Source organism: Balaenoptera physalus, assembly GCF_965194825.1.
Source record: "Balaenoptera physalus genome assembly, chromosome: 2".
In the NCBI taxonomy this organism is placed as follows: domain Eukaryota; kingdom Metazoa; phylum Chordata; class Mammalia; order Artiodactyla; family Balaenopteridae; genus Balaenoptera; species Balaenoptera physalus.
Genome location: NC_138883.1, coordinates 173,942,797 through 173,957,510, shown reverse-complemented (window position 1 = coordinate 173,957,510; position 14,714 = coordinate 173,942,797). Strand labels below are relative to the sequence as shown.

Here is a 14,714-nt window from a genome sequence, read left to right as displayed (position 1 = left end):
CTTCCCTGAGGCTTTCTGATTGTTCTATAGCAGAGACTGTTAAATTTGTAATTTAGTTTGGCCAGGGAAGTTCAGGGGTAAAGAAATACTTAAACCAAAGTAGAGCAAGCAAATTTTATCTATTTTATAATTTTTTCCAGGTAATTTTACATTTTCTCTAATCCTTAGGGATTATATTTTAGATAATCATCACCAGGATTTCTAGTTCTCTATTTTTAGCCTAACTCCTTGGAACGCAGTTGACTAGAAAGTTAAACTGGGGAGTCTTTAAGCACTTTGAGCAGATTACCATATTTAGGGCTTTGTTAACAACAACAAATATTTAAGACATTGTTAAACTTCCAGATAAATTTATTTCATACACTCCCTGACACTCATATAATCTACTTGTCTGTAAAACATTTCCAAAGGAGATTTTCAAAATATTGCAGAATTTTACACTAATATTCTGGTAAGAGGAATAAATGGTTGTCTGTTGCAAGAGATGGGTTATGTCAACGGAAGCATTAATGAAAGCAAATGCCTATGCTGCCAGGCAACTGAAAGGCTAAACACCGATCTTCACTCTTCAAACTCACTGTCTAATCACAAAAAATGAGAAGAGTTACAGGATCTCCTTTTCTTCTCTTCACTGAACACTGAAGACACCTGTCCATAATTAGATAGGGGGCGGGGGTGAAACTGACAAACTTCATTATCCTAAGTTGGTAATTCTCATGCTGGTCTGCCTCAGAACACGAAAAGTGTTGAGCCCAACGTTGGATATCGTACAGCTATTTCTTTAATGGAATTATAATCTGCTAATATTAATTATCAGCCAGTACAGGAAATCTAATACAAAGCATTATTATAGCGTTGTTTTTCTCCTAATATATTTGCTGATTCATGAACACCAGGGAGGCGAGGGGATATTGGAATCAGTGGCAGACGAATGATGGATGAATCATAAATTGGATTGTGTGTTGGTTTATTTAATTAGTTTATTAGAGTTCTCTGGAAACATCTAGGCACTGTGCAAAATTAATATATACAAGAATATTTAGCTGTCCAATTAGGAAAACATAAATTAGTCATATCATGTATGCTGTAAAAAACCACAACTGTCAAAAGAAATTAAACAAATGAAGGGCTAATAAAAATAAATGTTTGGCACGTGTTCTGAATGCCCTGCACATGAAGGCAGTGAAGAAGCCTGAGTTGTTTTCTTTTTAATTTATTTATTTTTATTTATTATTTTTGGCTGCGTCGGTTCTTCGTTGCTGCACGTGGGCTTTCTCTAGTTGCAGCGAGCATGCGCTACTCTGTTGCGGTGAGCACAGGCTTCTCACTGCGGTGGCTTCTCTTGTTGCGGAGCACGGGCTCTAGGTGTGTGGGCTTCAGTAGCTGTGGCTTGCGAGCTCTAGAGCGCAAGCTCAGTAGTTGTGGCGCATGGGCTTAGTTGCTCTGCGGCATGTGGGATCTTCTCAGACCAGGCATGGAACCACTGCACTACCAGGGAAGCCCAGCCTGAGCTTATTAAGAAGGCAAATTCTTCCAGATGAGCTTGGTTATTTGGAAGAGTCAACTTCATCTATCTCTTTTTTATTTAGTTACTTATGTACTGACTGATTGATTGGCTGATGACTGTCAGGTGGTCTTTCCAATAGCAGAATTTATGAAATTTCTGATTTTCTTTTATACCTAAAATTTTATCACAGAACTAGAAAAGCCGTTAGAACATATCCCTTTCTTCCATACTTATTTTTTTAGAAGATAATTCTACTTGGGTTGATCATTTGTTTCGTACCTGTCTGCCTTGAAGATCACAACCCACTGGTTGAACACGGATCGCCATTGTATGAGCAGTAACTGTAGTTAAAAGAAAACTTAATTCACCTTAGAATCTACTTTATCATGAGCTCTATGGATTCTGAAACCTGCTTTTCCCATCCAATAGTCAAAATTATTTTCTTAGTCTTTTCGCTTTATCAATAAATCATTGAACATAAAAAATTACAGAATCTGGATTGAAAGAAAAGAATAAGTTAATTCGGTGACTTATATAGCAAGTTTAGGATTTAACTGTTTTAAAACCAATAGGCTTGTGATAATTATCAGTTAATATTAAAAATGAAGTGACTATCCCTCAGTCAAAAGAGGCTTTAGGTTTGAACACAATCTTTGTTTCCAATTCTCTCTGAAACCTAAATAACTAATTGTGAATTCTCATTTGTAAATCTAGGATCATATGATTTTCTTAGGCCTAGAAATATCTGTTACTGGTTGTACCACCCGGTAGATAGAATTTGTGTGTAAAGCAGAACAGGTGCTGACTATTCCGAACTAGATGAACTCACTGCAAGTTTCTGGCAAAGGAACAACAAGAAACCAGTGAATTAAATGAAAACATTGCCAGGCATTTATGAGCCCTTTGAAAGCACGCACGCACGCACACGCACACACACACACACACACACACACACACACACACGGCTAAAAACACTCAGGCTGTTCTAGTTATAACAGTATTGAGGGCAGAATTTAGCACTGTGGACAGCTCAGGAAAATCTCATCTGAATCCCTAACTACCAACCCACGTAACTGCAAAGCCAGCAGTGCATAGCTTTATTTTCATTTACCTAAATGTTTAGCTACTTCTTTGCTCTTTCTGGGCATTCTTTTTTGCATTTCAGATCTTGCTTCTGGAATTTTTGAGGTACATACTTTAGCAGTTCCATTAAATAAGGTTTATTGGTAGTGAGTCTGCTTTTGTCTGCCTGAAATATCTTTATTCAGCATTGCTCTGGGTTGATAGTTTAGCTGGAACAGAATTCTTTTTTTTTTTTTTTTTACTTACTTGACACATTTATATTGCCGTGCGATTGCCATTGTAGCATTAGCTAACACCTCTATTGCATCATAGAATTATCATTTCTTCTAGTGGTGGGAATAATTAAGATCTACTCTTGGGCTTCCCTGGTGGCACAGTGGTTAAGAATCCGTCTGCCAATGCAGGGCACACGGGTTCGAGCCCTGGTATGGGAAGATCTCGCATGCCGCACAGCAGCTAAGCCTGTGCGCCACAACTACGGAGCCTGCACTCTAGAGCCGGCGAGCCACAACTACTGAGCCTGCGTGCCACAACTACTAAAGCCCGCACGCCTAGGACCATTTTTAGAAAAGCCTCTGGTTTTGTTCTTCCTCATGATTGCTTTGGCTATTTCGGGTCTTTTATGTTTCCATAAAAAATTGTAGGATTTTTTTTTTTTCTATTTCTGTGAAGAATGCACTGGAATTTTGATAGAGATTTCACTGAGTCTGTGAATTGCGTTGGGTAGCATGGACCTTTTAACAATCCATAAACATAAAATGTGCTTCCCTTTGTTTGTATCTTTTTTTATTTCTTTCAACAAAGTCTTGTACTTTATATTGTACAGATCTTTCACTTCCTTGGATAAATTTATTCCTTTTTACTGTTTTCGATGTGATTGTGAATGAGGTAGTATTTTTGTTTTTTGTTTTTTTATAAATTTATTTATTTATTTTTGGTTGAGTTGGGTGTTCGATGCAGTGCGCGGGCTCCTCATTGCGGTGGCTTCTCTTGTTGTGGAGCACGGACTCTAGGGGCACGGGCTTCAGTAGTTGTGGCTCACGGGCTCTAGAGCTCAGGCTCAGTAGTTGTGGCTCACGGGCCTGGTTGCTTCGTGGCATGTGGGATCTTCCCAGACCAGGGCTCGAACCCATGTCCGCTGCACTGGCAGGTGGATTCTTAACCACTGCACCACCAGGGAAGTCCCGAATGAGGTAGTTTTATTTTTGAGATATTTCATTCTTAGTGTATAGAAATGTTACTGATTTCTATGTACTGATTTTTATACCCTGCAGCTTTACTGAATTCACTGATTAGAACCAACAGTTTTTTATTTGAGTCTTTGGGATTTTTGATACCTAAGATTACGTCATTTGCAAATAACCACAAATTTACTTATTTTTTTTTATTTGGATGACTTCTATTTGTTTTGATTGTTTTAGCTAGGACTTTCAGTACTATGTTAAATAAGAGCTGTTAGTGTGGGTACCCTTGTCTTGTTCCTGATCTTAAAGGAAAAGCTATCCATTTTTCTCCATTGAGTATCACGTTAGCTGTGTGTTTGTCATATACGGCCTTTAATATGTGAGGGTATGTTCTTCTGTATCCAAATTACTGAGGGTTCTTATCATGAAAAGATAATGTATTTTGTTGAATGCTTTTTCTGCATTTATTGAGACGATCGTGTATTTGTTACCTTTCATTCTATTCATGTGTATATTACAGTTATTGATTTGTATATGTTGAATCATCCCTGCATCCCAGGGACAAATCCCCCTTTTAATGAGTTCTTCATTTTAGTTTGCTAATATTTTGTTGAGAATTTTTACATCTCTGTTCATCAGGGATATTTGTTTATAGTTTTCTTTTCTAGTATTGTCTTTATCTGGATTTGATATCAGAGTAATACTGGCCTCATAGAATGAGTTTGGAAGTGTTTCCTCCTCTTCATTTTTTTTGGAAGAGATTGAGAAGCATTGACATTACATCTTCTTTAAATGTTTAATCGAACTCACTAGTGAAGCCTTTTGGCCCTTGGGTTTTCTATGTTGGGGGATTTTTGATTACCAATTCCATGTCCTTACTCATCATTGATCTGTTTGGACTTGCTGTTTCTTCCTGGTTCTGTCTTGGTAGTTTCTATGATTCTAGGAACTTATCTACTTCTAGTTTATCTAATTTGCTGTTGTATAATTGTGCATAGCAATCTCTTATGATTCTTTGTATTTCTGTAGTGTCAGTTGTAATTTCTCTTTTTTCATACCTGATTTTATTTGTCTTCTCTTTTTTTTCTTAGTCTTTCTAAAGGTTTGTCAATATTTTTTATCTTTTCAAAAAAACAGCTCTTGGTTTCATTGACCTTTCCTATTTTTCTGGTCTCTATTTCATTTATTTCTACTCTGATCTTTATTATTTTGTTCCTTCTGCTGACTTTGTTCTTCTTTTTCTTAATTTGTTTTTCTTTTTCTTAATTTGTTCTTCTTTTTCTTAATTTGTTCTTCTTTTCCTAGTTCCTTGAGGTGTAAAGTTAGGTTGCTTATTTGCAATCTTTCTAGTTTCTTATTATGTACAATTATCACTCTAAACTTCCTTCTCCAACTGCTTTTGCAGCATCCCATAGGTTTTGGTATGTTATGTTTCCATTGTCATTTGTTTTGAGATATTCTTTGATTTCCCTTTTAATTTCTTCCTTGACCCACTGTTTGTTCAGGAATGTGTTTCTTCGTTTTCACATATTTGTAGATTTTTGAACTCTCTGCATGCTGTTGATTTCTAGTTTCATACCTCTGTGGTCAGAAAAGATACTTGGTATTATTTCAGTCTTCTTAAATTTCTAAGGCTTGCTTTGTGTCTTATCATATGATTGATCTTTGAGAATGGAATAGAATTCAAATTCAAAGTTATTTTCATTCAAAATATTGTTAATATCAGTCACTGCTTCAGTCTTTTGTGGTTGCCCTGCGTGTGTATGTGTATATGTATGTGTGTGTATATATATACATTTTTCTAGAAGTTCAATTTATAATGTTTCTTTCACACTGTTGGTCACATTTTATTGTTCTTGATCCTTGTACAAATTTTGGATTACCTCTTTTTTCTTTAAACTTATAGTAATTATTATTATTCCTGGCTCTGGCAATTCTAGTACCTGACATCCCTGGGGTTCAAATTATGACTTTTTGTTATTCCTGCAGATTTTTGGTCAACATCATTAACTTCTTTCAGTATTTAGTCATTTTAGATTGGGAGTTTAAATTTGGCTTATCTCAATCTTTGAACATATGGAGGGGCCTGGCATCTGGATGCTTTCTTTTTGAGAGATTATATGTGTCCTTCTGTTAGACTTCCATGGCACCATAATCCAAAATTAATTTCTTGGTTTTATCTACTCCAGGCCACCCAAGTAATGCCAGTAGCTAGGTATTATATAACCCCCTCTTTGATTAAAGTGTAGCTTTTGGTGTCCCAAGCTTTATGTGAAGATCTCAGTTCTATTTTCTCAAGGTTTTGTCTCTTATTCCTTCTCAACTGTTAAAATCTTAGTAAGCAAATGTCTTTAGGGTGGCATTCACTTTTTCTTTTATAGAGATAAAATTTACATACCTTAGAATTCATCTTTCTACAGCATAAAATTCAGTGGAGTTTAGTATATTCATAAGGCTGTGAAACTATAACCACCATATGATTCCAGGACATGTTAATCACCCTAAGAAGAAACCCATGCCCTCTTCCCTCAGCTGCTGACAACCACTAATCTGCCGTCTGTCTCTGTGGATTTGCCATTTCTACACATATCATATAAAATGAATTACACAGTTGGAGGCTTTGTGTCTGGCTCTTTTCACTTAGCATAGTGTTTTTGAGATTCATCCCTGTTGTAGCATGTATCAGTACTGCGTTCCTTTTTTATGGCTGATTAATATTTCCTTGTGTGGCTACACCACATACCGTTTATTCATTCATCAGCTCATGGTCATTTGAGTTGCTTCCACTTTTAGACTATTATTAATAATGTTGCTCTGCATATTCATGTACAATTTTTTGTGTGGACTTTTTTTTTTTTTTTTTTTGCATTTCTCTTTGGTCTGTATCTAGGGTTGACATTGACATTGCTGGGTCATATGATAACTCTATCTTTAACATTTTAAAGAAACACCAAACTGTTCTACAAAGTAGTTGTGCCATTTTACATTCCCACCAGCAATGTAGTAAGTATAAATCTCTCCACATCCTTGCATACAGTTTCTGTTATTTGTCTTTTTTATTATTGCCACTTCAGTGAGTATGAAATGGTGTCTCGTTGTGGTTTTGATTTTCATTTTCCAGTGACTAGTGATGTTGAGCATCTTTTCATATGCTTATTGGCCATTTGTATGTCATCTTTGGAGAAATGTCTATTCAAATCTTTGGCTCGTTTTTTAAATAAAATTGTCTTTTTATTGCTGAGTTTTAAGACAAGCCCTTGTCGGATATATAATTTGCAAATATTTTCTCCCATTATGTGGGTTGTCTTTTCCCTTCCCCTTTAGTGTCCTTTGAAAATAGAAAGATTTTAATTTTCATGAAGTCCATTTTCTTTGGTTACTTATACTTGTCATATTTAAGAAACCATTGGGCTACTTCTTCACTTGCCAACTATGTTTTTAGGTCCTTCTTTAATTTTAATCTTTGGGGATTTCTCGTACATTTGTGCAGGCTCAGGCATGTATTTAGTAGGAGTTTTGTTGTATTTTTTCCATTGCTAGATTTTTTTTAGTGGGAGGGATTATCAGAACATCTGGTACACCTTATTTTCAGAAATGGGTATGACAATTTCTACTACCTAGATGTATGGAGTCAGTAAAATACATGCCAAAGAGCACTTTCTTGGGAACTGAGGAGACCTGAATTCAGATTTTGTTTCTACTACTTAATATGCCTTTGAGGATGTTAATTAATGTCTCAGTCTGAATATCCTCATGTTAAAATAGAGCTATAATAATAATACCTATTTCACACAGTTGTTGTGAGGGTAAAACAAGATAATACATGTAGCTGGAACATTCTAAGAACTCAGTAAAAGTTGTGTAGCTATATCATTATTAACAATAAAGTTCTCTTCAGAGTGTCTTTAGAAACTTCATGTGTCAACTATTTACCCATTTCTTTTCTTTCAGTAAGAGTAAAATATTTTGACAATGCTACATTTTCCTGAATGGTAATTTATTGAGCACTACTGTATTTTTAAAAAATTTTTATTGAAATATAGTTGATTTATAATGTTGTGTTAGTTTCAGGTGTACAGTGAAGTGATTCAGTTATGCATATATATATTCTTTTTTTACATTCTCTTCCATTATAGGTTATTACAAGATATTGAGTATAGTTCCCTGTGCTCTACAGTAGGTCCTTGTTGGTTATCTGCTTTATATACAGTAGTGTGTATATTTTAATCCCAAACTCTTAATTTGTCCCTTCCCCACTCCCCTTTGATAACCATAAGTTTGTTTTCTATGTCTGTGAATATCCTTCTGTTTTGTAAATAAGTTCATTTTTATCATTTTTTTTAATAGATTCCACATATAAGTGATATCATATGATATTTGTCTTTCTCTGCCTGGCTTACTTCACTTAGTATGATCATCTCTAGGTCCACTACTGTATTTATTAACTTGTTTTATAAAGTATGACACTGAGGCTGAGGGAGACATAATAGACTGATGAGATTCACAAAATCAGTAAGTAGTAGAACTGAGATTTGAACCCACCTTATCTGACTCTGAGATACATATCCATTTTTACTAAATCCAAGAATCTCTTAAATCTAATTTCTCATTCTATGTAATTATTCTCCACACTTCTGATCCCATTATGTGTGATGATTTCTCTCTGAATCTGTTCAATACTGCAGCTACTAACAATAAGAAGTTATTTAAATTCAAATTAATTAAAATTGAATGACATTAAAAATTAAATTCCTCAGTTGCACCAGCCACATTACAAATCCTTCCTAGCCACATGTGTCAAGTGGCTATCATATTCAACAGCACACATACAAAACTTTTCCATCATTGCAGAAAGTTCCATTGGACTATTCCGTTTTTTTCATTGAGAGAACTATATCACAGACACGATCACAGCCTTTGTTTCCTCCCTCATTGCCCTTTAAAATCATATCAGACATTTTTGCTCTTAACCACATCAAAAATTGCAAGCTGGGTTAAAGACTCCAGTCTGGTTGGCATTTGTACACTGATTGCCCTGTGTTTAAGTGAGTGAATGAGGTGCTGTTTGCCTGTCTTTTGCTGGAGTTTGGCAACCATTTCCTCCTGGGGCATACAGCAACATTTCAAGTCAAAATGACTCACTGCCTAAAAATAAGCTTAAGCGCAGCCGAATGAAAGTATATGAAAATTATATTCTCGTAAGTGAGTCCTATGTAAGCACTTATTTCTATTAGACAAATTCTAGTATTTATGGAAATTTACTGAATCCTATATACTCTAAACCTTTCTTGTATAAAAAGAAAGAAGGATATTGCATCAGTAAGCAGTTATCTCAATTTTAAAGAAAGTAAGAGATTGATTAGCAGGACTAGGCACTATTTATAGAACCTCTAATATTTAGTGTCTATCAAGTGAAGACCATAACACCCTTTACTTACTGTTCTTAATGTCAGGATTCCTGGTAGAGAAATTGAAACGAATTATAGCAAATAATGTTACTAATGCCATTTACGTAGTTGAGGATGGAGTAGATTTCTCTGACTCTTGAATCAGTGATTTACTGGGGCTTTGGTATGTTTCTATTTGGGGGCACTTCATGGACAGTATAGTCTGGATTTCAAGATAACTCATTAGTTAATAATTGAAGAGAAAAGATATGAGAGCCCCTGCATTTTTGGGAAACAAGACATCAAACTCTGATTTGGGAGTATCCCCATTTTACCAAATTGGAACTGTACAATTTCATTTCTTAGCAAAAAGAATATAATTTAATGAATTGATCCTCCATGAAGTGCTTAGGAAGCCTAGCATCTATTTTCATAATTTTAATACCCATGGAAAGAAGTCACCTTTTTAAAATGGAAGTTGATAAGAGGCAGCAGAAAATGGATGTATTAAGCATCTTAAAGGAATGGTTTGTAGAGAAGAGGCTCTGTCCGGACAATGATGGGTCTGTCTTATCACCTCATCTTTTGCTACTTGCTCAGCATCTGGCAAATACTGGTCACTTGATCAATAATCATCAATTCATGTGGTCAAGACAAAAGAGAGGAATCCCAAATCTTACCTTAAGACATATGGCCTCTCTAACGATGATTAGGAAGAATATAAGATAAACTACTGTTTAGTTAATTGTGTCTAAACGGATGTTGCCACAGCAGATGGGTAGTGGTCTGCATGGAACATAGAAAAAGAAAGCCAAAGCTTGGAAAATGTTAAAGTGATATGTCAAAAGCACTAATAGGGGAGTGTGAAGTAGCACTCTGGTATAAATGACCCAAAATGGATGGTTCACATTATCTCTGAACAGAAACAACCTCAGAAAAGCATAGGTAATTCATGAAGGCTGCAGTTGTTTGATGGAAATATTTCATAAGAATGAGTATATGGTTTTCTCTTCTTTACTTCTTTGCTCATCATCCTAATTTATGTTTGATTTTCCCATGTTACCCTACCCATCTAGGTCACATACTCTAAATACATGGCTATTCTGACGACTACATTACTACTGATTATTTTATGTCAGCTTTCTTTTTTATACATCAGTCTCTTCTGCGTTGTGTTAATGTGATTCTGTTCTCCCCAAACTGATCATCACTTAATGAACTAATAGTAGAAAACTTCTAGGCCTGGAAAAGTTTGGGACCCTTAATCCATGATGACCCCCAAGGTGCAGAAATTTGATGAGACTCAAGGAAACAACTACTGTCTTTTTTATCAATGTTATTCTATAACAACACCATGACCAATGTAAAAAAAAAACCACCACCAACAACAAAATCAACTCCTGGCTTCCAGTCTGACATATAAAGAGGTTGGAAGCCATTACTCCTCTTCTGAACAAACTAAACAAAGCTGAACAAACTTAAAATCAACAGGGCTTCTTAGGTCCATCAGAGAGTTGAGGTCACAGGGCAGATGGCTGCCCTGAACCCTGGAGAAATGGGCAAATACTGAGAATCACAGCTTTGCCAGGAGCCAACAAGTGGTAGGAAAACTTAAATAGGAATTTTTCATTGCTGGATGTTGAGTGTGGGATAGGTGGGGGAAGGAAAATGCCCAACTTCAGCCCCCTGTGTGACCTAAAGTGAGCACTGGGGGAGAGCTGAAGAAGTATTGTGAATACTTGCCAAGGTCACAGCCAAGGGGCACAGGCTCACTAAAAGCCTGATGCCTAATCATAAGATTTTAGAGTGCTTCTCTTCCCACATCTTACTACCCCATCACCAGGGCTCCTGTATTATAGTAGGGGATTACAACAGAAAGACTCAGATTCTATTTAAGAAGGAGTCTATAGGGAGAACCAAAGACAGTAAGGGAGACAAAATGAAGGACACGAAAGGAAATCGTAGCTTCTGACACCTGCAACTGTTACAAGCACTAAATACAATCTAATTCCTGGCCAGATAAACATAAAACCTCACCCTAAAGGTCTTTTTTCCTCAGTTCCTTTTATCCAATACATCACATCAAGCTTAAAACAAAAAATTACAATGTAAAATAAAAGGCAAAAACATATTTGATAGAAACAAAGTAAGCATCGCAACTAGACACAGATATGGCAGAGGTTTTGGAATTATCAGAACAGGAATTTTAAATAATTATAATTACTATGCTAAGGAGTATAATGGAAAAAGTGGATAACATCCAAAAACAGATAAGTAAATTCAGCAGAGATATGGATACTCTAAAAAAAAAGAATCAAAAAACAATGCTAGGGCTTCCCTGGTGGTGCAGTGGTTGGGAGTCTGCCTGCTAATGCGGGGGACACGGGTTCGGGCCCTGGTCTGGGAGGATCCCACATGCCGCGGAGCAACTGGGCCCGTGAGCCACAACTACTGAGCCTGCACATCTGGAGCCTGTGCTCCCAACAGGGGGGGCCGCGATAGTGAAAGGCCCGCGCACCGCGATGAATAGTGACCCCCGCTTGCCACAACTGGAGAAAGCCCTCGCACAGAAACGAAGACCCAACACAGACATAAATAAATAAATAAATAAATAAAATTAAAAACTTTCACGCAATTATGAAAAAAAAACAATGCTAGAAATCAAAAACACAGTAACAGAAGTAAAGAATGTCTTCATGTGCTCATCAGTAGACTGGACATGGCTGAGGAAAGAGTCAATGGGCTTGAAAATATGTCAACAGTTAACTTCCCACACTGAAAGATGAAGAGAAAAAGAGGAACAGAATATCTAGGAACTGTGGGACACTTGCAAAAACAGCAATATATATGTAAGGGGATTACCAGAAGAAATAAAGAAAGAGAAGAAATACTTGAAGGAATAATGGCTAATAATTTCCCCAAATTAAGGACAGACATCACCAAACCACAGATATAAGAAGCTCAGAAAACACCAATTAGGAAAAATACCTAATCTCCATGTAGTCATACGATAGTCAAACTGCAGATGATCAAAGCCAAAGAGACAATTTTGAAAGAAGCTAGAGGGGGAAAAGAAACCTTAAATATAGAGGAACAAGAATTAAAAATTACATCAGACTTTTCTTCAGAAATCTAGAAAGTAAGAAATAGTGGAGTTAAATATTAAATGTTGAAAGAAAGAAAACCCACTGGCCTAGAAGTATGTATTCAGTGAAATTATCCTTCATTTAAAAGTGAAGGAGAAAAAAAATACTTTTTCATACAAATAAAAGTGGAGGGAATTCATCACCAATAGACTTGCCTTGCAAGAAATGTTAAATGAAATTCTTCACTGAGAAAAAATATAATACAAATCAGAAACTCAGATGTACATAAAGAAAGGAAGTGCATTAGAGAAAGAATAAATGAAGATAAATTTTTTAAATTTTTATAATTTTTAATTGATCTAACCAGATAGCAGTTTGTTCAAAATAGTAGTAGCAATGATGTATTTAATGATTATAACTTATAAATACGTGCAATAAATGACAGCAATGGAATAAAGGACAGGAGAGAGGAATTAGGAATACTCTATTAATAGTGTTATTTGAAAGTGTACTTAAATTAGTTCTAAATGTATATTGCAGATTTAGGGCAACAGCTAAAATTTGTTTAAAGAAGTATAATTGATATGCTAAGAGAAGAAAGGAAATGGAATCATATAAAATGCCGAATTAAAAACAAAGAAGGCAGAAAAGAGTAGAAGATAAAAATATAAACAATGAACAAAGGCAATAAATAGAAAAGTTGCAAATAACGTAGATATTAATCAAACTATATTAATAATCACGTGAAAACAAGTGAACAAGTAAGCCACAAGAAGACGTGGAGGAAATTTAAATGTATATTGTTAAGTGAAATCAGCTGGTATGAAAGGCTAAGTGAAATCAACTGGTATCAATCAGTTGCTAGGGTGTGATCAACTCTATGACATTCTTGAAAATGCAAAACTATCAAGAGGGTAAAAAGATCTCTGGTTGCCAGACATTCAGGGAGAGGGAGTATTGATGAAGAGGTGGAGCAAGGGGCATTTTTAGGGCAGTGAAACTATTCTGTATGATACTGTGATGGTGGATATATGATAGGCATTTGTCAAGACCCTTAGAGCTGTGCAACACAAAGAGTGAACCATAGTTAAAACTAACAATGTATCAAATTTAGTTTATTAATTGTAACAAATGTGCCACGCTAATGCAAGACACTGATCAGAGGGAAAACAGTATCTGGAGGTGAGGTGAGAGGACAAAGTGTGCATATCGGATCTCTTTGTATTTTCTGTGCAATTTTTCTGTAATCCTAAAGCTGCTCTGAAAAATTAAAGTCTTTAAGTTAAATAAAATCAGTCCCGTGACTAGTAGAGCTAGTTGAATTGTTTTCATGGTATAACTTTGAAATTTAAGATACAATATCCAATTAATAATATTCATTGAATTACATGTTATCTGTCATTCTGATGTACTAATCACTTGAAAGAATTAACAGCAGCCCCTAACGATGTCTGGCTTATAACAAAAAGAAAGTTGGGAATAGAATTCTGGCTCAAATATTATTTCCTGCATCATCCCACCCTTAATGCTGTCTGCCAATATGACTAATCACTTCGTTAATTAGATTTTAAAGATTTTTCATGATTGCATTTAGTGAAAAATTTTGGAACTTATGCATGATTATTATACATTTCGTGATCTTGTAGTAGCCCTGAAAAAAGTTTGAATTAAAAAGAAAATCTATTATTAATCTACAAGGAAGTGCTACCGTGCCAATAACAATGTACTGACTTGCCTGCACACCCAAAACTTCAACCTGTTCACTTCTCAAAATAGTAAAAATATTCACACACAGCTGTCAGCATAAACAAAACTATGCTCTCTGCATCACAGAGAGAATGTTTGTAAAAACACAGGCATGGCTGAGTCTGTCTCTACAGGTTTAAAAAGTTATCATTTGTGTAAGAATCAGCAGTATACAGAATGATTGAAAAACCTGAAATAAAAATACATAGCTAAAGGATTGCAGGTGAAACAAAAACTCCTGAGATGTTACCTAACTGAAATTAATTTGATTTTAAAACGTGTGGCATGTGGTGCGACTTTACCAATACATCATATCATATATGTATTCCCCACTTGTCATATTATATATGACAATTTCCTACTGATGACCACAGAGGGCAATTTTGGTTTTGGTAGCATTTTTTTTTTTTAAATCTTTATTGGAGTGTAATTGCTTTACAATGGTGTGTTAGTTTCTGCTTTATAACAAAGTGAATCAGTTATACATGTACATATGTTGGTAGCAGCATTTTTTTTTAATTTATTGATTGATTGATTACTATGTTGGGTCTTCGTTTCTGTGCGAGGGCTTTCTCTAGTTGCGGCAAGTGGGGGCCACGCTTCATCGCGGTGCGCAGGCCTCTCACTATCGTGGCCTCTCTTGTTGCGGAGCACAGGCTCCAGACGCGCAGGCTCAGTAGTTGTGGCTCACGGGCCTAGTTGCTCCGTGGCATGTGGGATC

General features: G+C 35.8%; 2 long non-coding RNA genes and 1 pseudogene across 3 annotated transcripts in view; 1 reads left to right on the top strand and 2 right to left on the bottom strand.

The window, feature by feature from the left end:
* Window positions 1-14,714, bottom strand: part of LOC309656462 — a 1,106,578-nt gene that overhangs the window by 317,215 nt on the left and 774,649 nt on the right. The window lies entirely within an intron of this gene.
* LOC309656440 (small nuclear ribonucleoprotein Sm D1 pseudogene) overlaps window positions 1-14,714 on the bottom strand; it is a 436,073-nt pseudogene that overhangs the window by 42,249 nt on the left and 379,110 nt on the right. The gene's annotated exons all lie outside the window — the stretch shown is intronic.
* Window positions 2,444-10,552, top strand: LOC309656475. Its single transcript, XR_014261394.1, has 2 exons — window positions 2,444-5,043; window positions 5,089-10,552. It is a non-coding gene; the product is annotated as an uncharacterized lncRNA (long non-coding RNA).